Below are 23,277 nucleotides of genomic sequence, written 5' to 3' on the forward strand. Positions count from 1 at the left end.
GGGTTTGCATTAAAAAGCAATGCAGGTAAAGCAGTAACTACCTGGGAGAGGAGAAGCTGTCATGAGTGAGGTGAAGTCTAATGACTCCAAGGATTGTGGTCCAAGGACTGGGGCATCATCTGTCGCCCATTGCTGTGCACCCTGTATGGAACTCTTGCGTCTCACTGTCTTCTTTGACATTTTCTTGCCTCACTGAACTGTTTTTCTCGGATCAACCTGAAAAGGTATCTTGCTGGTTTGCCTTTTGTCACTTTAACAAATGAGGCTCGTGATTTTACTCAAAATAAAAGAGGGGAGTGAGCCTTTTACTCCACGCAGCCATACTGAGGACTGAGCCTCCCAGCACATGGCCCCTGGAACAAGAGAAACCAAGTCCAAACTATGGCAGCCACAAAGACCTGATTTATGACAAGTTGCTTTTCAGAAGGAATAATTTACATGATGTACATCTAAAATCTGAGGTCCTAGGAAGGACCACAGCAGCCTAATCCCCTCTTCCATCCATGGTAGATAAAACCCAGAAAACCTGGAAGAGGCTGCACCTTAATGCTGACTCTTTGAACTGGGATTCAGATCATCACTTTAAAAGGTCATGCTCTCTTTGAAATCAAGGTTGGCCATGTAATGCTCACTCTCTCTGCCATGGTTCTATCCCCTTATCATTCCCCTGTGCTGTCGACACACGGCACCTTCGAAAATGCATCCAACACTGGAGAAAATTCACATCATCCACAGCTCTATCATCAAATCATCTCAGTTTCCTTTGTGTTTAGTAACATAGACATGAGTCGGGCTCCTCATCTCTAGTTTGGTCCAATTTTCTGGAATCTTCTTTCATTTCCACATTTGCAACTATTCCAACCGATCACTGTAAAGCAGACACCTGACACCACTCCTGGACCACTGTCAGGATAAGCTGTGGGTTTTGAGGGAAAGTCTAAATGTCAAGGACTACACAGTAGTCACTGTGATAGATGTGAAACAATGAACTAATTAAATAATTTAAAAAAAAAACACCTCTTTCACATTCCAGTGTCTTCCCCAGCCCTGGCTCCAGTTTCCTTGACTCGAATCTTATCTAAAATTCAGTCTTTCTTGGTTTAATGATGGGCTGAGACAGGCAAACCGGGCATCTAACTGGCAGCAGGATTACAACTCAAAGAAAACACTTTTATGTCCAACACGGCAGTATCTTCAGCCAGCATAAAATAAGGAAAGGTCCTTGTACTCTTCGGGAAGCAAGAATGAGCAGAAGCCCTGCAGAGCCTGCCCCGCAGGTTGTGCAAATGCATTCTGCTCACCTGGAAATGGGGAGCCTGGAGCACGGAATATTGTGCAGTCTTTTGATAGTACTCCAAAGTCACTGCTGGGGTAGTTTTGTCTCTTCAATCCCAGACAGATTCTGACACCAAAGACTGAGTGGGGAAACCTCTGAAAAACAAGATGTCCTGAACTTAGATCAATCCTGATGGTAATTTTGTCGTTTCCTTTCCCAAACAAAGAATCTCCTAAAATTGTGTTTTCTTGGAAAGAAAAACTTCTTTCTGAGCCCACAGAGAACTTGCTAACAACCCAGCACCAACTTTCAGGATTTCTCAAAACGAAAACAAAAAAAAGTTCCTGCCTGCAATCTCCCCAGAGATGGAGCATGTAGAGAAACCAGAAGATAATAAGGTTGCCTGCAGTGTGTCACCCGTGGGTGCACCTGGGAAGAACAGAGATGTCACATTCCTTTCCTATTTAAATCTCAGACACTAAATAATTCTAGAACAAGAACTACCCAGAGGGTACTCCTCAGTTGACTAGGTGACTCTGTGCATCAACATGGCAGTTTCCCAGATTTCACAACGATGAGCATTTGTTCGTCCATGTATCTCATATAGAGTTCTACTTGGACATACTTTATATGGTTCTCTTTTATTTTTTTCATTTGCATGCTCTTTTGGAAACAGTGAAAGAAAGGACATTTTGTTTTTCCAATCCTAGCCAGATACCAATGCTTGGAGGGAGGAAGGGAAGGATAAAACAGGACCAGAAGAAGGGAGAGGAGAGGAGAGAAAGATTGAAGGAGGGGCAGAAAAGGAAAGTCTGGAGAGAGGAAGTGATTGAGAAAGAGAAAGAGGAAATGGGGAAGGAAAGAAAGAAAAGAAAGGAAGAGAGAGGAAAAGGAAGAAGAGAAGGTGAAGGAGTGAGGACGTGAAAAAGAAAGTGAGAAGAGATGGAGGGATGGAAGAGGGAAAGAGAGAGGGAAGTCTAAATGCTAAATGTTTATGGGGTTTTTTTTAATGTTCTACAATTAAATGAACTGAAAGTTGTCTTCTGTTTGAATCCTTTATTTAGTAAAATGTTTCTAACGGAAACAGCTAACAGATGTTTGAAACATTCGAGTGCAGATAAATTAAAAGAAATGAGTCTCTATCGTTATGATGATGGAAGACTTTAGATAAAACCTTACTAAGGTGGTCATTTTTCTGAGTTAGGGAGACATAAGCCCAGACATATGAATACACGGCCATCTGTGTTTACCTGAGAAACATTTACAGCAGGAACATATCAAACAGGGCTTGCAACCAAAATACTGGATTTGTGTCTCATCACTAAAAAAATCCTAAGCTTTTGGGTATTTTAGTTGTTTTGTAAATTAAATTTGAAATTGTACGTATAGCACTTCCAGGCCTGTAACGTCTTCTATTTTCTAGCACACCGTGCGATCCTTCTGCTTTGACCTGAAGGGAACCAGCAAAGCAAGTCTGTTGATACGACAAGAGACATTGATGATGACTATTGTCTACAATTTTTATAGTAATGTTAACAATAATTTAGAGTCACAATTTAGGACCAGTTGTATAGTTTAACTGAAAACACACATAGCATCATAGCGCATTAACCAAAACTGAATTTGCTATGCCATCCTAGAGGCAGTAACGCTCTGATCATCAAGAACAAACATAAGATCTGAATTGGATTTGTGAAGGCAAGCAAAACTGACCCAGTGGAAGGGAGATGACCCAGTAGAGCAGGGTGGGGAAGGGGAGGAGCTACGATGAAGATCAGAACTCGCGGTATACATGCACGAAACTGTCAAAGAGCAAATCCCCGAAAAGTCATAAAAACTTTTAAAAGCATGAAATCTGAGCTGGCTGTTGATAGCATCAGGCTCTGAGCTTGAACTTGGATGGCATCTTATAGATGAGCCACCTACCGTTCACCTCCCAACACACTTGTCCGAGCTTGCTCGCAAGAATCTCCTACACTCTAATCCTCGAAACCTTGAAAACTAATGTGCGCCCCAGGCATTAAACCTGTAAACTTCACTTAACCTTTTCATTTAAATTCCAGGAACCTTAGTCTGGCCCTGGCAGCTGACCCAGGCGGAGGATTTGAATGTCCACTGGATGCCCGCACATTCTTGTGCTGCGCGGCTGCTGCTTGCTCACTGTTGGTAAATGCCAAACGCATCTGGCAGAAGAGTTTTGAAAACAATTTCGACAGCCTGAAAAGGTTTCAACAATAAAACAGAACTCTTTACATGGCAAAGCCAAACAAATAACTCGGGCAAGTATAATTAAATAAATCCCGGGTTTCGGTGCAGATGGCTGCTGCCTTTACTCTCTGTGTCTGCTGGGGTTTGCTGAAGCTGCTTCAGTCCATGAGTGTATGTGTGCCTGTGTGTGTGTGTGTGTGTGTGTGTGTGTGTGTGTGTGTGTGTGTGTGTGTGTGTAGAAGGCTTTTTTTTATATGAGACTTGGCATATTGCATGTGGCAGGCTGTTGAAAAATGAATAAAGACAGGAGAGGGGAAAAGGCAAGGCACATCGCGTTGGTGGGAGAGGGAAGCTGGCTGGGTTGCTGACTGTCTACGGGCTGGATCTCCAGGTGAGCCCAGGTGCTCCCAAGATCATTTCTTTGCTCCCAGATTTTCATGTTGAATTATCACTCACAATCTCTAAACGAAGCTGCCTCTTATTTTATTTAAGACACACCGAGTGCTTGCTTTTGACTTCCTGCGAGGCAATACAATATTTAGTGTTGGCTGTAACACACGCAAACAGCGAGAGAGGAAACCTAGCCTTATAAGCATAATTTCAATTAAAAATATTTTTTTCTTCTGCAAAGAAACATCTTCGCCCCGAGCTTTCAAAAGCAGACATCAAGTGATGCGCATTTGTTCCCTGCTGCTTTTACCTAAGCAACTCCAAGCACAGAAGTCTGCAAGGATCCATCAGGAGCTCTAGGCTATGGCCTCTTGGCTTTGGCCTGAGGCAAAGCTGGGGGCTAAGTACTTTTCATGTGGGGGGTAAAGAATAAAGCAGAACTCATCAGGCTTCCACGGTTCCTGTGATTCCAAGTGGTACCCAGAAGCCTCTCCCGAGAAGATCTGCTTTGACTGTTCTCTGGCTGCTGTTAAAGTGAACAGCATCATAACTTATTGGTGACCTACTTAGGAAGAACTCGGGCTGGACCATAGTGAGACCAAGGAAGACGGGCTAGGTAGAACAAAGAAATGTCTTCTCTTGATAGAATATAATGTTACACTTTGAATGGAACAAAGGTTTTGTGTTCATTTGTTTGCTTGTCTTCATGAACATGAGAATGTCTTAGTTGGTTCATATGATTAATTTCTTTTGCATGACCTTTCTGTGTTTGACTACACAGTAACTGCATTTGTTTTGGATGCAGAGTTTTACACAAAGTAGAAGTCATTTTTTAAATGCTTCATGCTTAATAAAATCTTGTCTGTTTTTCTTCGGTTTGAACAAGAACTGCACAAAAGGAACTGCTGGGCTGTTGTTAAATGCCTTGAAATTCATCTCACCAAAAGGATGCTCTTACTGCAAGCCTACTGATAATTAGCAGTGTTTTTAACTTTTGGTCTCCAGATGAAACATTTTTAACCTGACTTTGGGGGATCTGGTTACAACTCTAGCCACCTGCAACATTGAGGGAACGGACACCTGGCGTGTTTCCAGGAAGCTCTCTGACCTGCTGATGTGCTAACCGGATTCCTGGGAGGGAGGGGTTCATCCTTTTGTGTTTCTGTCCTCCTTTGACTTACCATTTTCTCCAAAAGAGTTGCAGCTTTAATAAAAATGGTGTTAGTGAATGAAAGCATTTAACGCAATAACCATGGAAACATGATATTTTCAATGCAATTATGTGCTCTATTTCAAAGACCATTTCTTTGAGGAGAAAACAAATGCCTGCAGAGAAATTGACGAGAAGTGGATTATTGCAGTCTTGAAGATCTGCTCGGTTGAAGCTTTTGGCAACAGTCAGCCAGTAAACCAGGCTCCTCAAGCAATTTGTAGCGTAGGCAGGGTATGGCAGCACACACTTTTAATCCCAACAGAGGCAGGTGGATCTCTATGAATCCAAGGCCAGCATGGACTGCATAATGAACTCCAAGCCACACAGAGCTATGGAGTAAGACCCTGTTTTAAAAAACAGGAGGGGGTGCAGAGGACCAGAAGAGGGAGTATCCCATCTTTTAGAATTAGTGTTGAAAACTGTAAAGAAACACCAAATGTTTGATGCAATTATATCAGGTGCTACTGAAGGCCAATTTATTATATAAGCTTTAAACTCAGAAACAACCACCTCCACAGGGCTATGCAGGATCAGAAGAAGTGAGTAAATTGGCACATTTACACATGGAGTAGATCCATTTCAGATGATACTGACCCCTAGATGTGAGTATGGCGCTCCTTCGGTCAGGAGCTCTAAATGCTGAAGACTCGCTTTCAGAGTATGCACATTTGCTATGGAGTTCAAATGCTACCCAGCCGCAGCACCATCACCAATTCTACATGATCAAAACAAAGGGACCAGCACACCCATGTTCCCTATGGTTCTGCTCCAAGAAGTCAAATTATGGAAATCAGTGTAGGTGCCCATCAAAAGATGAATAAAGAAAGCATGGAGCATCAACATGGTGGAGTTCATTGACCTACAAAGAATTAGGACATTGGGTTATCGAGGGGGAATGAAAGGAGTTTGAGATGATCCTCGTAAGTGAAGTAAACCAGACTCTGCAGGGCCAGAATCACACATTTATTGTTATATGCACAATCTAGGCTCTTCTGTAAAAAAAACATATGTGAATGAGAATGTCATAAGGAAACTTACTACTTTGCATCTGTTGTGTATGTTTTATAACAAATATACTCTAATAATAATAAAATAATTTAACAATAAAAGAGAATTTTAAATAATAGTATACCAGTGGAATAGGATGAGTCACTAGTGAGTAACAACCCAAATGATTATACTTAGGTGAAACTGTCCTTTCCTCTGCTTCAAAGTTCAATGTGTCACTGTGAAATTGTGTTGTAATAAGGAGCAACAGGCTACGTTCCTGGCACCCGGCCGCCCTTACGGCTAGTTTTATACCCGAAATAATTACACGGAAACTGTATTCTTTTAAACACTGCCTGGCCCATTAGTTCCAGCCTCTTATTGACTAGCTCTTACATATTGATCTAACCCATTTCTAATAATCTGTGTAGCCCACAAGGTGGCTTACCAGGGAAGATCTTAACCTGCGGCTGTGTCGGGTGGGAGAATCATGGCGACTGCCTGACTTGGCTTCTTTCTCCCAGCATTCTGTCTGTCTACTCCACCTACCAAATTTTCTGTCCTATCAGGGCCAAGGCAGTCTCTTTATTTAACCAATGAAATTAACACAAAACAGAAGACTCTCCCCCATCAAGTTAGAACTGGAAGGAAGGATGCATTTGACTTCCTCTAATTATTCCGTTGGTGTTTCCCAAAGTTTAGTTATAGAAGCCCAGAAAAGTTGACAGTGTTGTATATTGATAACCCATTCATCTTTCTCTAATACATCATGTGGTTGTTTGAATAGCAATGGCTTCTATAGACTCATGTACTTGAACGCTTCTGAACTGGCATTAGTAAGTGTGGCTTTGTTAGAGTCAGGTGTGGCCTTATTGGAGGAAGTGTGGGCTTTGGGGTTTCAAATGCTGCTCTCTCTTCCTGCTGCCTGCCGATCCAGACATAGAACTCCCCGTCCTTTTCCAGCACTATGTCTGCCCATGCACTGCCATGTTTCCTGCCATGATGATAATGGACCAAACCTTTGCACATGCAAGTCAGCTACAATTAAATGTTTTCTTTTATAAGAGATGCCATGGTCATGGTGTCTCTTCACAGCCATAAAAACCCTAAGTGGTCATTTGGCCACTTCTGTGTATCACAGGTCAACGCATATACCAACCTGTCCTGTTTGGATATATGTCAAATTCAATTGACAGCATCAGTGTATATCCTCTTTGAACAAAGCATGCATAACAGTAGCTGGGGTTTATATACACCAAAGTGTCTCTTTTTCTGATAAAATTTGTACACTGTGAATCCGACAAGTCTTAAGTTCACAAATGTATAAGCCCTGAAAATTCATGTATTTGAATAGCCCACGCAGATGCACAAAGTTCCTCAATGTTCCCCTCCACATGCACAAGGAGCTACTATGCTGATCCGTTCAATACATACATGTTTTACCTATCCTGAAAAGTCATGAAAATGAGCGACCGGATACCCATACTTTACCTGGTACAATATCCACTCAAGTTACTGCATATATATGTTGTTTGATATTTCTCAGTCCATTTTCCTTGGTGTTTTACCACCAGTGGATTTGCAGGCAGTCTGCTTTGTAAGAGCCATGGTATGGGCACCTCCTTACATACCCCCTTCCCCATCGGCTGTAGCTTGGCAAGCAAGAAGCGGCACTGGCTTTAGAGAGTTGCGGCGGCACAACTCCTACAAACAACCTCCTTCTGTCTTTCTGAACGTTGTATCTACCGCAAGCATATTTTGCTTTGTGCTTGAATCCAAATAGCTACTCCAATATATTGCTTCCTGTAGCCTTGCTAGTAACCTGTAAGGATCTGAGTTTAGTCTGCAGAGCTGACATAAAAATGCACACTTGTAATGCCAGCTCTGAAAAGGGAGAAACCCTGGGCTCCCTCGCAAGCCCATCTAATCTAATTAGTGAGAACGGTGGAAATGAAGATTCATGGCTTCGGTTCAGTGATGGACCTTGTCTCAAAGGAGTTGGACAGCCTTTCTGAAGATAACCCTGGAGGTCTCCACATGCATGCACACCAATGTAACACACACACAAAGCTCACATACGCATGCACTAAAAATGAGTTTCTGATTCTATCATCTGGGAAGCCGGCATAACTACCGTGGTTTCTCTATTCTCTTGAATACAGTTAATATTTCCTATGTTTTAAGAACTACTTATGACAGTCTGAAATGTTGTATTATTGCAGACGTTCTGGATTCAGTTCTGTCCCACCAAAGACTGTTGAATATTTTATTTGTTTTTTCAGGAAGTTAACTTACATAGACTCAACTTCTAATTTCTATTTTTCCTAGCGGTAGGCAGCAGCTGTCAATTCTGGCCAGTTACTCTAGTCTTAGTCTTACTGTTTAGAACCCAAAAAATATGGAAAAGTCAAACAGAAATCTGGCTGCCACAGTTTTCTCAGAGAAGGTAGGACTCTGCATCGTTGGTTCTTTCATTGCCAAGATTCTTTCCCCCCAGTTCAGCTACTATGTTAACCTAAAACTCTAGTCTCTGGTCCATTGGACCTGGAAGATTGACCTTCTGAATTTCAGCCAGCATGTTCTTTTTCTCATTGTAGCTATTCAAGCCAGCAAAAGGTGGGGGTACCCATCATTTTTCCTTTCTTTCAGCAATCTCCTTTCACTTTTGCCTGCTCCCAGTCACCCCCTGTTACTCTTAAATATTTTTCCATACCTTCTTCAGTGTTCCAAGTTTTCTCTGGAGGACAATGTCTGTGAGAGGAAGAGCCTCTCGTGACTAGAAATAAAATCTCCACGTGTAAAAAATTTAAACTTTAATGAACCCCAAGTTGTTTGAATAAATTTAGCAAGCAAACTGGGTATTTTCTATTTCTATAACTATTGTTAGCAGGAATACAGGTAAGTGGAGCTGTTCTGGGACTCCTGAGAAGTGACATCATGAGCAAATTATAAAACTGTCTAACACTTGTGTTGTTTTGCTTGTAGCTGTGACAAAACACAGCGCCGAAACAGCTTAGATAATGGGCTTATTTTGGTTACTGGTACCAGCAAGATTTCAGTCCATCCTGGTGGGAAAGGCTTGGAGGTAGGAGGGTCTAAGCCCACAGCAGCCTGACATGGTATGGACCAGGAGGCAGAATAAAAGTATAACGGAACCAGATGTGAGTCTAACCTTCCAGTCTCGCGTTGATAGCCTGTTTCTGCCGACAAACCCCTCCTCGTGAAGACCCTACCACCTTCAAAATAGCACTGCTCACTATGGGACTGAGAGATTCAATAACCTCCTTAGCTGAGGACCTAATCATCTCAGAAATTCTACTCACTTTTGTAGATGAGATGATTATCATCAGCTCTCCTGCTGATTATCCGTTCTTCATTACTCTGTGAGGTGCGTAGAGTGGACTACAGAAATAGTGCCCCGCCTTGCCTTTAGGAAATAAGAAGTAAATCAATTATGAAGCCAGATACTGAGAAGACAGTGGCCCTTCAGCTAGCCTTCTGCTTGCCTGTACTTTCCCAGAATTCCCCCATTGCTGAGAGCCACACTTCTTTCTTGTTATGAATGCCCTTGTAGCTCTCGCTATTCACTGTGTCCTCCGTGTCTTTCCCTCACCACCAGAAGTGAGAAAAGCAAAGGATTCCTGCTCCCCTGTCATTCCTCATTCACTCTTTCTGGGCCCTTATAAATTTATATTTTAAAATTTGAAGTTCAATTCTGTTCAACCTCTATGCTTAGGTAAAGCTAGAAATACACAAACTTCAGACTTCCACACAGGCTGTTTTCTCTGCTGGTTGCTGTCTTTTAAGAGCCCATATAAGTGAGGTTATTTCCATTCTATCTTTAGCCTCCACTTAAATACTACCTCTCTAGATAGGACCCTTCCTCGCACGCTTGTCCACACACCGCATTACTTTATCTCAGCCCTTTATCCACCCTTCAGCACTTGTCTAAGTTTATCATTTATCTGTTTGTTTATTTTCAGTCTAACAGTCAAGAAGACAAATTCTGTGAGGATGTAGGTTGTGTCCATCCATCACTAAATAATCAACAAGTAGCAGAACCCTCACCACAAATAAGCAAATTAACTCTGTCTGTTTATTGCAAGCTGTTAAAGTACCTTACTAGAGGATTTTGGAAGACTGCATACAGATGGGTTCCATGGGTTGCTGAAGTACTAATTAAATCTATCACTAGCAATGACACAGAAGGTTTAAAACAATGGCTATTATCTTATTTCAAAGTAAAACAAATCACTGTGGAAGCTGAAATAGAACATGCTATGTAGAACACAGAATACTCTCAAGAATTTTCAGATCATAAAACCACTGCCTCTGCACAGGAGTGAACTTTCAAAGAACTGGGCTACTTCAGAAAGCAAATAAATAACTTTTCAAAATAAAGTTTCTTCAAATTTTTTTCTGTATGCGAACACATTATTGTCTCCACTTTGAAATTTTTTCTTCTGTATTTGGAAAGAGTAATTCTTTCTTAAGTGATTTGGAGTGTTTAGAAAAATGCTTCGGATTCCTTGGGGAATTTAGGAGGCGACTGGGATGCCTTTTGAAGCTGTCAGTGTGCCCTCAACGAGAAATTGAGACTGTGCTTCTGATCTGAGGCCTTTGAAGACAAGCTGCCCTCCCCGAGACCTCCCCTCCGGACTTTAATCATGCCCTATGTGGTCTTTTTACCTCTACTTTTTTTTCTTTTCAAATTTTATTAATTATACACGTCACTGCTTAATCTTCTTAAGATATAATATTCTTATGATGTTTTCTGTGAGGGAAACATCATAATTGTTTTTACTGACTCTCAGATTAAATATAATATCCTCAAATATTTAGCAGATATTTAAGTTGTTAGTCAAGTGCTAAAAACCCTCCTCCTTTCCTTTTCCATCAAGCCCATGGTCCAAAGAACCAATGAACTTCATGTATTTTATTCAATACTGCCATGATCATTTTTAGAAAAAAAATCCATCACATGCCACTTACCTATCCCTATCACAATAACATTTCCTTATTTTTTGCCAAATAAATTTTAGAATGTCTTCCCTATCATAGTTCTGTGATTTAGGATTCCAATCTACATCAATGCTTATATTAATTTAATTTTATATAATAGTTGTCAGTAAATTTGTATTGAGTGTGCACACATGCCTGACATTTAATCTGGGCTCCACAAACAAAACGAGGTTAGAGGATACAGTACCCGAACTCAGGGAGCTTTATGCTCATCCAACCAGATAAATAATAATGTAGAGACAAAAAAATCTAAAAGAAAAAATGTAAATCTTCCTGGAAAAATAGGGAGACAGTTGAAGCCCGTGAGAAGCAGGGCTAGGCTGGCAGCTAGTTCTTTGACAGCAATGGACTAGTCTGGATTTAGCAATGACCTGGTTCTTGCTGTCCATGCCAATCTGTCCATATGCTGCATGAAGTTCTCATAGGTCATGTCTACTCTATCAGCCCATTTTATTTTTCTACAAGAAGACACTTGGAGCTGTGTACCGCATTAAAAAAATCTATTTAGCTCACAGTGAGGAGCAGTAAAATTCTATGATTGCATCCATTCATTTAACCTCTGGTGAGGCCTTGTGACAGCTGGCATCACAATGATAGAAGCAAGAATAAAAAGACCCACTGAGTGAAACAGGAACCCAGAAACTAAATGGTCATCATATCTCTCCTTACAACTCATTTTCATAGGAACTAACTGGCCTTCCACAGACCTACATTAATTATCCAAACTTTTCCCATTTGACTCCATCTTTCAGAGATCACAGATCCCACTATCACTCACCAGTACTTCTCGACACAGAGTTTCTAATACACAAACCCTCAGGGGAAATATGCAAACCACCCCAGCATATAACTCCACTTTTCTAGAACCTTCCACTCAAACAGAAGACTCTTAAGAAAAACATTCTAGCCAGACGGTGGTGGCACAAGCTTTTAATCCCAGCACTCAGGAGGCAGAGGCAGGTAGAGCTCTGAGACAAGGACAGTCTAGTCTACAGAATGAATTCCAGGAGGCTCCAAAGCTACACAGAGAAATCTCGTCTGGGGCTTGGGGGGCGGGGAGAAAGAAAGAAATACATTCTACTTTTGTTTGAGGTAAACAATGAACACAACTAAATATCAAGGGCTTCTACGAGAGGCAGAGATAAAATATGGGTACATATGTTAGTCACATAAACTGTTGCTTTCCTTCGTATATAATTAAGAGGACTAATCCAGACGACTTAGGCACAATTCCCCTTTACCCTGCCCTTTCTACCCACCCAACATGCAAACACAGTGGCCCATTATCATGTACAACACTGAACACACCAGCCATCCTACAAATCTAAGGACCATACCCTGACATGAAAGGACTGAGGCAGAGTCTTACGGTCTCCCTGTTAGGTAAAAAGCAAATATTACTTCTTTTTGGTGAAGCTGCTATATTCAAGTTGCTGTTTATTGTAGCTTAATGTGTTCCTGAAGGATGCAACTTCCCGAGTCAGACTCATGGGAAAGTCAGTCTGCACCATATGGGGACTTTGCAAAAAGATAGCTAGTGACTTCTTCCCCAAGAAGAATAAGACAACTAAGCTGGGGTTCCTATCCCACCTGTGGGGAAAACTAGAGAAGGGTTTCACTCCCTGGGGAATAAAAGAACTAAGTGGGGTTCCCATGCTACCTGGGGGATGAGACAGCTAAAGAGAGTTCTCATTCTACATGGGGAAAGGGCTTTCACCCTTCCTGGGGATAAAACAGCTAGAGGGGGGCTCTCAGTTTACCTGGGGATAAAGTAACTAAGTGGGAGCTCTCAGTTTACAAGTAGAGAGGGGCTTTCACTCTACCTAGACCAGAATTTCTGAAGCTCAATAGATTTTTACTTTAGGACAGAAAATTCACGTAATGAGTAAAGTGATTCATGTCTCTTTAATCAATGAACAATTAACCTTCATTAGTGTGCTCAAATCACTTTAAACGTGAGATAAGATGCAATGGCCTAGCAAGGATACCTCAAACATAATGAAAGTCATTAAAATTATTTTATATCAGATCCCTCATGGAGCAGACTTGACACCAACTCCAACACAATCAGAAACACAGAGAATGTGGACAAATGTGTTAAATACCTGTTAGAATAAATAAAAAGGATCAGGCCCTCAAATGACTCTACAATACCCTGTTGCCTTTCAATCAATTTTAAGTTGTTTTCTGTCTTTCATTGATGCATTTGTCTCTATACAGAATGCCATGTTTTCTGTTAGCTGAGGGTTGGGAGAGTGCCATGTATTTCCAGGTTTCCCTAGCTGGCCACACATGTTGGGTGCAGTAGGGCTTGTAAGGCTCTGACAAATGCAATGTGTTAGACCCTAGTCCAATCCTACTAATTTGATACAAGAATTATCTGTAAGCCCAGAAGTGATTGTTAAGACCAGTTGGTTGGACCTGGTAGATAGGAAGCCCTTATGGGCTATTTATCCCTCTAATCACAGAATAAATAGAAGAGAAGCCAGAGTGGGGTCTTGAAAAGACCGGCTTGACTCATCAAATATATGTCTCTATCAGTCTTTTGAAACAGACAAGCCTATTTTTAAAAGGACTTCAATTTAATTAGAATTCCTTTTCCCATGGAGATAACATCTCCAATTGATTTAATCCTGTCTTGTACATTCCTTGCATCCTGAGAGGTAGTAATGGTTTTCATTTTACATTCTGGTCTTGAAACATGATAAACAGTGAGTGTCAGTTGTATTTGCCCCTGCCAGGGCCTGCAGTAGCAGGTCTGGGAGCCCGCCTCCGGTCATTGCAATTCTCACCTCACTCCATTACTTCATCCTACCTGCCCTGTTGTTCTGGTCTACCTTTTACACTCGGAGATTAGATCCAATGCAGTTGGAATTCTAAAATCATCTCACATGTTAGAGATTACCAGTGTTTAAAGACTTTTAAGGCAATATCAATTAGTTTCAGATAAAACTTCATAATTTTTATTTGACGTAGACCCCTTCTTTGCTTATTAGGAAAAATACTAGAAACATAAAGTTGGATCTGTCATTTTCATTCCTGATTATAGTTATTTTTGAAGACTGTAAGCCTGAAAAGCCAACAAAATGCTAAATCAAAGAATTCAGGCTTTCATAGAAATATATCCAACATTGGATTTCATAAAGTAATGATAATCGTAAGATGAGATACTGATGTGAGATTCCCTCTGTATAATGTGAATATGTTTTTTTTAACCATTGGTTAATAAAGAAGCTAATTGGGCCTATGACAGTGTAAAATAGAGCAGAGATAGAGGAGAAAAAAAGGTGGAGTCAGGGAGATGCCATGTAACTGCCAAAGGAGAAAGAAGAGTCACTAACCAGAACCTTATCAGTAAACCATAAGCCTCATGGTAAAATATAAGATAATAAAAAAGGGTTAATTTAAGATACAAGAGCTACCTAGCAATATGCCTAAGTGAGTGACTAAGTGTTGTAATTAATACAGCTTCTGTGTGATTATTTCAGGTCTGGGTGGCTGGTTATGAACAAGCAGCCTCTACCGTACAAAATGATGCCCAATGTTCATCAATGTACACCCACATGGAGTCTAAAATAAAAAAGAGGACTTTTAGGGCCACAAAAGCAGAGCTGAGTGCAGTTTCTTGGTAGCTACCTTTTTTTTTGTCAGATGGGCTCTGTTTGCAGGCAGAACACAGGAACTGTGGCTCTTTTATTCCTTTAAGAGAGGTCTTTCTGACTCAGCCATCATTGGCAGCAAAGGCTGTATGGCTTCTTTAGGGGAGGACTTCCTGGATCATGCTAGTTGCACAAACAGCTCTGACTCTTTCAGGAAATCAAGTATTTGAATGGGGTTAGTGAGCAGAGTGCTACAACTTGCTTAATGGCAACAAAGACCCACTGTGTGCCTGGAAATGGGGCTATGAGCATGGCTCACAGAGCTGGCACTAAATGGACCTCTGCCATGTTGGACTGGGCAGAGTGAAAAGGCAAAGTAGCCTTAGTCCTAGCCACACTGCTTAGCATTTTAAGAAGCACTCCTAATAGAACAGATTCAGACATAAAACACCTCTAAATGACAAACAGTACATTTAAAAATGGACATAGGCTTTGGAGAGAGAAGAAAAAGAATATAGAGAGTTATAAAAAGAAAAAAATCCTTTAAAATTAAAACAAATTCTTTAAAGAATAGTGTAAGACAGTCATAGACTAAAGGAGTAAAGAAAAATAAGCCACATAAAGATGGAATATACACAAAGAATCTAGATTGTGTATACTATTGTGTTTTCTTTAATTTTTTTTACTGTGAATGAGCAAACATAGAGAGACATTTCATTGTAAAGACCGCTAAGATAAACTAACATATATATTTTAAAAGTATCTTGACTTCAAAATTTGGTTCTAAGGATATGTTGCTTTAGAAAAGAGGTTCTGCTTTTATTTTCACAGAGGATGAGAACTTGTGGATTCCTCCCAGACTAATATTGTTTATAAATGTTTGTTTACATTGAAAAAGGAATATGCTATAGAGATGAATAGTGTGCATTGATATGGATCTTGGTTAATTGATACAAATTTAAGGTCAATTTAGTTATATGTATATTTCTGCTCTTGATTAAGGTATTATGTTTGTGTAGCTCATTTAAAAAATGTAATATATAATTAAGAAATACAGGCTAATAGATAGTCATCTATAATAGTCAAGCTTGAAGTCATTTTGTTAGGTTTTCTAGATGTACATAGATATATTTCAGATAGATAGGTATTCTTCAAATCTTTTAAAGACTTACAGAACACGGCATTTAAATGTTTTAAAATTTTAAGAACTTCTCATGACAATGAGACACATCTGCTCCTTGCACTGCCCATCTACTTCAAGAGGTTAATGAACATTGAAAAGGCTCCTCATGGAGTTTATTAGCCTTTTTGTCAATAAATTGCAATTGTCTGGTATGCTGTATAAACTGATATGGTATGCTGTATAAACTGTATAAACTTGATGGTATGCTTCATAAACTGAACATACAGGACCCACAGAAAACTGGCTGCTAAAGTTGCCTTAAGAAGGTGAGACAGTCCTTCAGGGTTCCTGCTTCATGAAAGAGTCTGACAGATATTCTGCAGGACACAGAAGAAAGTGACTGGCAAACTGCCAATATAGGCAGAACTGTCTTTGAAATTCCCTACTTCATGGAAAAGTCTGCCAGATACTATGGACCTGTAGGTGGAAGGTGGCTTCCCCAATGTGACAGAAGAACTTTGAATGACTATCAAGGCAGTGAGATGTGTCTGTCAATTCTAGAGTTTTGGAAGTTGCTTACAATGCACTTCCTGTTAGTTTAGGTAATATTTTATTCTTCCAGGATCTGTGATGGAGTTGAAGAATAGATAGTTATAGTCTTCCTTAGTTATGATAAAAGACAAAATAGATATAAATATTATAACTGTAATTCTTGCTTGATAACAGTTTTATTGTATGTAATCTTGCTGTGAATAAAGAAGATATTAAATTATCAGTTAATAAAGAAGCTGATTGGGCCTATGACAATGAAGAAGATAGTGAAGAGTAAGGTGAGAATTTCAAGCAGAGATAGAGGAGAAAAGAAGGTGGAGTCAGGGAGATGCCATGTAGCTACAAGTTACAATTCAGGGTGACTGGCATATCTATTACCTCAAACAATTATTATTTTTTATACCAGAAACATTTAAATATCTATAGTAACCATTTTGAAATACACAGTTAATTGTTTTCTACCACAGGAATCATACTATTCTGCAAGACACTGGAAGCCAGTTCACCTTTCTAATCATACCCCTGTACTCCACTGCAAAGTATTCCTGTTCTGTCTTCTCTACTCTAGCCAGGCCCTGCTAACCACTATTCTCCTGCCTAACTGCATAAAGCCAACTTTTTAGCTTGCATATTATATACAAGAGAAATTAATGTAGTATTTCTCTCTGTGTCTTGCTTATTTCGTTCAACATAGTGTTCTCCAGTTCTATCCAGGTTACTTGAAAGGATACTATTATATTTCTTTTATGTTTGACTGTGCACAAATAGCACATTTGCTTTCTCTGTTCTTTCCCTTACTCAATCTATTTGATTATGAGATTATGAAAAATGAATTATTTACCATTGAATTAAGTGTTACAGTAAACATGAAAATACAAATGTTTCTTTATCACATTGATATCATTTCCTCTGGATACATAAGCAGTCGTGGATGAGTGAGTGGCAGTTCTAGTTCTTGTACTTTGGGGAGCTGTCATACTGTGTTCCATAATGGTTATAGTAATTACATTCCTCCAACAGAGCATAAAAGTTCCCTTCTCCACACCCTCCCTGACACTTGCTTCATTTTGTCTCCTTGAGGATAACCAGCATAACCAGCATTAGCTCCCAATAGCTTCCATTCCCATCTCCCTGGTGATTTCTGCATGTAACTGATGGATGTTTGCACTTATTCTTTTGAAGGTGTCGGGATAATTTGCTAATTTTTAAATCAAGCTTTCTGCTGCTTTTTGGGTTGGGGCTTTTATTGTTACTTTGTAGGTTTTAGTAGTTATATATTCTAAATATAAATTGCTTATTAGATAAGTGATTTGAAAATTCTTTCATTCAAAATACTGGTGTAATCTATAGATTGTGTCTTTTGGAAATGATTTTGTTTCAAATAAACATATTTGTCACTTGTAGTTGTAAGAAAAAAATTAAACCAAAGTTTCTACTGTGTTTCTTTTTTGCTTCATTCTAGAATGTTTACAGTTTTAAATTTTACTTTTAAGTTTTGATCAACATTTCTCTTTAACTTCCCCCACCCCCATGGTAAACAATAGAGATCTGCTTTCAATTCAGTCTTCTGGGTGAAAACCTGTGGTTATTTGAATGAAAGTGGCCCCATAGGCTCAGGTTTGAGTTCTTAGGTCCCTGTGGGTGGACTATTTGGGAAGGATCAGGAGGCAAAGCCTTGTTGGAGGATGAGTGTCATTGGGGGAGGCCTTGTTGGAGGAGGTGTGTCATTGCATGTGGAGTTGTTGAAAGAGGTGTGTTATTGCGTGTGGACTTTTTGGAGGAGGTGTGTCATTAAGGGAGGTCTTGTTGGAGGAGGTGTGTCATTGCATGTGGACTTGTTGAAGGAGGTGCATCATTGCATGTGGACTTGTTTGAGGATGTGTGTCATTGGGGAAGGCCTTGTTGGAAAAGGTGTGCCATTGGGTGTGGACTTTGAGGATTCAAAAGGCTTGTACCATTCCCTTTATCTCCCTTTCTTTTGCCTCCTACTTACAAATCAAGATGTGGGCTCTCCAATTTTCTGCCATCGTTGACTTTAACCCTCTGAAACTATAAGCCCAAATTAGACATTTCTTTTACAAAATGCCATGACAATAGTGTCATATCATAGCAATAGAAAACTAGCTAAGACAATACCAGTTTTGCCAGCCCCATTATTGAAGTGTCTTTTTCTCTAAGGTAGGCCTTTCTGTTCTTACTGGAAATCAATTGGCTATAGATAACATGAATTTTTTTCTGGATTCTCTTTTGTTTTCCATTAGTCTATGTTTCTGTTTTTAAACTAAAACCATGAAAAGGTCTTGTACTTTGATTCTGTAGTATGTTTTGAAGTCAAGTTTCATAATACTTCCATATTCAAAGTTTGTTGACTTACTTAATTACAAGTGTTCTCTTTTCTATTTCTATGAAGACTGTCATTGATGTTTGGATAAGAATTGCATTGAGCCTGTGGACCACTTTGAATAATACAGACATTTTAAAACTGCTAGTTCTTCCTATCTATGAATTGTTCCTATTGCTCTGTGTCCTCTCCAACTTCTTTCACCAGTGGTTTATATTTCAATTGTAGACATAGCTTACTTTAGTGGATAAATGTGTTCCTGTGTATCTTTCTTTTAATAACTATTATGAATAGAATTGTTCCATTCATTGCTTTCTTGGCAATTTTATTATTGGTTTGTAAAAAAATGCTACTAACTCTCTCTCTCTCTCTCTCTCTCTCTCTCTCTCTCTCTCTCTCTCTCTCACACACACACACATACACACACACACATACACACACACTGTATTCATCATAAATACACAAAACTAAGGGATATTTCATCACTGCAATAAACAATTAAACAATTAATTTAAGACTAGGCAAGAAGATAAAAGCCTTGGCTCATTGCCTAGCCAAAGAAAAGCTTGTGCTGAGTGTAAACCATCTAGTAAACTCTACAGGAAGCATCTTCTGGTTATGTACAGTACTCCATCTCTTAAGAGAACACAACCTATTATGTGAAGTCAGCTACAGTCACTTAAACACTCACATTCATTCTAACCTTAAAATTTTCACAAATAGAAGGAAGAGACTGTAGATGGCTTTCCAAATCAATAGATATTTTTATCAGGCTACAAATATGTCTGCTATAACAATTACAGTTCAAATCAAGAATTGTTGCTGATACTCTTCTTAAATGCCAACTATTTGAAATTTTAAAAATGTGCCAGGCAGTGGTGGCACACGCCTTTAATCCCAGCACTCAGGAGGCAGAGGCAGGTGGATCTCTGGGAGTTTGAGGCCAGCCTGGTCTACAAGAGCTAGTTCTAGGACAGGAACCAAAAGTTATGGAGAAATCCTGTCTCGAAAAATCAAAAAAAAAAAGAATTAATATAATTTCTGAAATAGAGAAGTATATACTTAAGGGGGATATGAAGCAGGAGAACTGTAAGTTGAAGGTCAGTATAAACTTCAATGTCTTAACTTCCTCCATTTCACAAGCAGCTGGGTCTAAGCTTCAGGTTTTCAAACAAAGGACATTAATAAAAGCACCTCTGCCAACAGGGATGAAGGAGAGAAAATAAACAAATCCCGAGTCAGCCCCACAATGTCTCAAGGCAGTTCCTACAATCCCTTGCAACTCACCCAAGTATGTCCAAAGATAAAATCTCACCCAATCAAGAGTCTACTATTGTAATTGCTGCTTGTTTAACCAATTACGTTTGAGACGACCAAACCATCCCAAAAATTCCCCTAGCTGTGCTTAAACAGAACTTGCAGGTTCCTGTCGAGGTTGTCACCATTTTGCACAGGTGAATGATCCTGTGTATGCTGGTATTATAATAAAGGCTTTGTTTTGTATAAAAAAACAATGCTACTGAATTTTGCATTGTATCCTGCAAATTTACTGACTCTATTATCTATTTATCATTCCTAACAACTGCCTTTTGGAGTCCTTAGGTTTTCCTATGTATAAAGTCATGTTATATGCTTGATTTGTTTCTTTAATGAATCCATTTATTTAATACATTGTAATATATAGCTACCTATTTAGCAGTTCTAACTTGTACCAATAGAAAAATATCCTAATTTGTTCAAAGCAATTTATACCATTTAGATGTTCTTTTCCATATTCAATACACAATAATGAAACAAATGACAAATTGTTGATGCCAGTTTCTGAAAAGTACTGTCCTATTTCCTGGATGTCCTGGGAGGTAAAGGTGCAATGTTTTAATTCAAACAATCTCACAATCACACATATATGTAAATTTGCCCTCTTCCTTTATAATTCCCACCCCTGGCTATCCCGATCTCTTAAAACTACAAGTTATCTCCATAACTATATATGCATCTCAGCTTCCTTGAGCTTATTTTTGTGAAATATACTGTCTATATCTTATTTGCCAAATGTTCACACCTTTATATTAAAATGCATTGATCTAAGTATAGTTCAATCCTGTTTTGTTCAATCAGAAAGTCTTTTAATTAATTTATTTTTAATAAATTAATTTGTTTTTAAATTTTATTTTACATTCTAACCACAGTTCTTTCTCCCACCCCTCCTCATACCCCACCTCACTTCCCCCCAGCCCACCCCCATCTACTCCTCCCAGTGGGTAAGGGCTCCCATGGGGAGTCGAGAAAGTCTGATACATTAAGTTGGGGCAGGACCACGGCCCTCCCTCACGCAATAAGGCTGAGCATATCATCCCAACATAGAGAATGGGCTCCAACAAGCTAGTTCATGCACCAGGGATAGATCCTGGTCCCACTTCCAGGGGCTCCTCAGACAGTCCAAGCTTCACAACTGTCTCCCACATTCGAAGGGCTTAGTTTGGTTCCATGCAGACTCCACAGCTATTGGTCTAGAGTTCATGAGTTTCCAAGAGTTTAATTCAGCTGTCTCTGTAGATTTCTTCATCATGATCTTGACCTTCCTTGTTCATACATTTCCTCCTCGTCTCTTTGACTGGATTCCTGGAGCTTGGCCTGATGTCTAGTTGTGGATCTCTATATCTAGGTCCTGGGTCTATGCTTAGGTGGCATCTCAGAGCTCTCATCAACATCAACACAGCAACCTTATATCTTAGGGTTTAGCTTCTCTTCCTAAATGCTCCCTGAGTTTTTCATGAATATCTTAAAATCACAATTATAATACACAATTATATAAATATAATTATTTACTTAAATATAATTAAAATATAACACACAATTATAATATATTATTTCAAGCTTGTCTCAGGAAAATGCTTCTATGAAACTATATAATATTGAAAGACAATAGTCTATGAACACGTCTTCATGCCACAACTGTACAAAATGCTACCTTGAAATTATTGCATCTGATCCTAAGAAGTACTTGCTATATAATGAGCCAATGTGTTGTCATGGCAAAATAGCTTGGCTAGAAGGGATTTAGGACCTTGGTGACTCTTTTGAAGCATGTAATTAAAAAACTTTCTACTTGGGTTTCCTGGGATAGTACATTTCCTCATTATTTATGCCATCCTTTGTTAAACACACTGCTATTTTATATAGCAAACACTTCATTGTTAGCTTAGAGCAAGAATTAACAAATTTATCCGTAAAATGGCCAGATATTAAATAGTTTCTGGTTTGTATGCCTCATAGGCCTTGCCTTTCATACTCTACTTTTACAGCCCGAAAGCTGCCATCAACATTGCCTGCATCGATGTTCTGTTCTAATACAATATTTATAAACATGATCAGCTATGTTCAGCCCATGGGCTACAGTTGCCCAACTTTGCCTTGAGTGACTTCATGTGATCAACTTCATTGATCAGTTGTAGTACAATCTCTACGGTGAAAACCAATACTTGAGAAGCATTTATGAGTACATCTTCAGTCTCTATCAGAGTACTTTTGTTTTATCCATGAACCTTGCATTTCATTCTGGACCAGCACGCATCCACATGCTCACGCTAATTGTGGGGTTCAGTCTTCTACTTAGTCTTTCACGGCTGACAAACACTGCATTGCGTGTTGCTCAAAGCAACTATTTCACAGTTGTTTTTTCTGTATTTATTCTAGGAAGTTGGAGAATAATATGACACTGAAAAGACAAAAATAAACTTTTCTTGCATGTAGAAATAATAAATAAAGTCGGGAGGTGATGGTGCATGCCTTTAATCCCAGCACTTGGGAGGCAGAGGCAGGTGGATCTCTGTGAGTTCGAGGCCAGCCTGGTCTACAAGAGCTAGTTCTAGGACAGGCTCCAAAGCTACAGAGAAACCCTGTCTTGAAAAACCAAAAAGAAAAAAAGAAAGAATAAATAAATAATAGATAGATAATGATATATAGAGATATTTGAACAAATTGATGAATGAACAAAAATAAGGACCAGAGACTGATTTGTTGTATATTTAAGATAAAATCCCCTGACCATTCAAAAGGAAAATAATTTAATACAAGGAAATATATAATAAATTTACAAGATTGATAGAATAGTGGCCCTTCAATTATGTCCATATCCTAATTCTCAGACCCCACAAATGTGTCCTCATACAAAACAAAGCAGATTCTGTGGAAGTGAGCTAGGGAGATTACCCTCAGACTATTCACATGAGCTAAGCCTAATCGCACCAGGCCTTAGACATAGAATCTGTCCTTGTGGTGATAGCGGAACAGGGTGGTGAGATGTGGCTGGTTTTGAAGATAAAGAAAAGATCTGTGAGTCAAGAAAGATGGACAGCACAAAGCAGCTAGAAAACAAGGGAGGGGCATTCCCTAGGCATCTCTGCTGACAAGCACAGCTCTGCCAGCATGGTGGCAGTGAAGTCTGCATTGGACATAAGACCTGTCAATCCTAGGAAAGATGTCATTTGACACGTGCTAGAGTTGTAAGCTAAGCTTTGGTTTCAGAAAGGAAGTCCTAAGGAGACCTGGAACAGAGCTTGGAAC

The sequence above is a fragment of the Microtus pennsylvanicus genome, chromosome 2 (assembly GCF_037038515.1).
Source record: "Microtus pennsylvanicus isolate mMicPen1 chromosome 2, mMicPen1.hap1, whole genome shotgun sequence".
Classification (NCBI taxonomy): Eukaryota; Metazoa; Chordata; class Mammalia; order Rodentia; family Cricetidae; genus Microtus; species Microtus pennsylvanicus.